Genomic DNA, 2500 nt, shown 5'->3' with positions numbered 1-2500 from the left:
GGGCGATTCTTCGTTTGTCAACGTCGAGAGCGCGACACGTACAATATTAATCTCTCCTACCTCTTATAGTACCCAACCGACCGGCCAAGCGGTCGGCGACGGTACGGAGAGCGGTCGAAACACGCCGGAGTGGCGAGAGACTCGAGAAAGTACGTTTACGACTCGTCCGGACTCGCTCGACTCGTTCGACGCGCCGAGCGCGACGTATCTCTTATAGTACCCAACCGGCCGGCCAGGCGGTCGGCGACGCACGGTCCTACGCACGGCCGTATGCGAGCGCGAGCGCCGAAAGGCGCGTTCAATCGAGACATTGTCGCGGAGAGCGAACGATCGAAAAGTCCTATTGTACGATAAAATATTATCACGATAGCCGTATGGCGAATGTCAAACAACGATAATTAGCATTAATTAAGAAGGAAACAAACGAAATGCCGGGACAATAAGGTATAAGCACCGACGGTACCTCCGGGCCGGGCGGCACCTCCGGGTCGGGCGGCACCTCCGGGCCGGGCGACACCTCCGGGCCGGGCGACACCTCCGGGAACTACGGCCGACCGGCGACACCTCCGGGACGGGCGGCACCTCCGGACGACCGAATGATCTCTCGAAGTCAGACGACCGCCGGCGGTACCTCCGGAACACTTAACGACGATTTACGGCGCCGTAACGAGGAGAGCTACGTAAAAACGTTTCGGACGAAAGTTACTTACTATTCGGCGCTCGCTCGACATGAGGGCGCTGTCCGATTACTAACTCGAAACGTGTCTCAAACCCACGTGTCGGAGACATATATTTCGAATTATTACGGATGATGCGCAACACGCAAGCTGCGGTGACCGCGATTACGGTACGCAACCCTCGCCCGATGCGAAATCACGCGCGCGGCAACCGTGACGGCTCGTTACGGGCGTGATTATACGTGCGGCACCACATAACGGCCGGCGTCAACTTGGGGACGGACGGCACCTCCGGGACGGGCGACACCTCCGGGAACCACGGCCGACCGGCGACACCTCCGGGCCGGGCGACACCTCCGGGAACCACGGCCGACCGGCGTCACCTCCGGGCCGGGCGACACCTCCGGCAACCACGGCCGACCGGCGACACCTCCGGGACGGGCGGCACCTCCGGACGACCGAATGAACTCTCGAAGTCAGACGACCGCCGGCGGTACCTCCGGAACACTTAACGACGATTTACGGCGCCGCAACGAGGAGAGCTACGTAAAAACGTTTCGGACGAAAGTTACTTACTATTCGGCGCTCGCTCGACATAAGGGCGCTGTCCGATTACTAACTCGAAACGTGTCTCTCAAACCCACGTGTCGGAGACATATATTTCGAATTATTACGGATGATACGCAACACGCAAGCTGCGGTGACCGCGATTACGGTACGGAACACTCGCCCGATGCGAAATCGCGCGCGCGGCAACCGAGACGGCTCGTTACGGGCGTGATTATACGTGCGGCACCACATAACGGCCGGCGTCAACTTAGGGGACGGACGGCACCTCCGGGACGGGCGACACCTCCGGGAACCACGGCCGACCGGCGACACCTCCGGGCCGGGCGACACCTCCGGGAACCACGGCCGACCGGCGTCACCTCCGGGCCGGGCGACACCTCCGGCAACCACGGCCGACCGGCGACACCTCCGGGACGGGCGGCACCTCCGGACGACCGAAAGAACTCTCGAAGTCATACGACCGCCGGCGGTACCTCCGGAACACTTAACGACGATTTACGGCGCCGCAACGAGGAGAGCTACGTAAAAACGTTTCGGACGAAAGTTACTTACTATTCGGCGCTCGCTCGACATAAGGGCGCTGTCCGATTACTAACTCGAAACGTGTCTCTCAAACCCACGTGTCGGAGACATATATTTCGAATTATTACGGATGATACGCAACACGCAAGCTGCGGTGACCGCGATTACGGTACGGAAAACTCGCCCGATGCGAAATCGCGCGCGCGGCAACCGAGACGGCTCGTTACGGGCGTGATTATACGTGCGGCACCACATAACGGCCGGCGTCAACTTAGGGGACGGACGGCACCTCCGGGACGGGCGACACCTCCGGGAACCACGGCCGACCGGCGACACCTCCGGGCCGGGCGACACCTCCGGGAAACACGGCCGACCGGCGTCACCTCCGGGCCGGGCGACACCTCCGGCAACCACGGTCGACCGGCGACACCTCCGTGACGGGCGGCACCTCCGGACGACCGAATGAACTCTCGAAGTCAGACGACCGCCGGCGGTACCTCCGGAACACTTAACGACGATTTACGGCGCCGCAACGAGGAGAGCTACGTAAAAACGTTTCGGACGAAAGTTACTTACTATTCGGCGCTCGCTCGACATAAGGGCGCTGTCCGATTACTAACTCGAAACGTGTCTCTCAAACCCACGTGTCGGAGACATATATTTCGAATTATTACGGATGATACGCAACACGCAAGCTGCGGTGACCGCGATTACGGTACGGAACACTCGCC

Source organism: Nylanderia fulva, unplaced genomic scaffold (assembly GCF_048542155.1).
Source record: "Nylanderia fulva isolate GAGA-0341 unplaced genomic scaffold, ASM4854215v1 Scaffold757, whole genome shotgun sequence".
NCBI classification, from domain to species: Eukaryota; Metazoa; Arthropoda; class Insecta; order Hymenoptera; family Formicidae; genus Nylanderia; species Nylanderia fulva.
The sequence above is the reverse complement of the archived record's forward strand: the minus strand, read 5'-3'. Positions refer to the sequence as shown.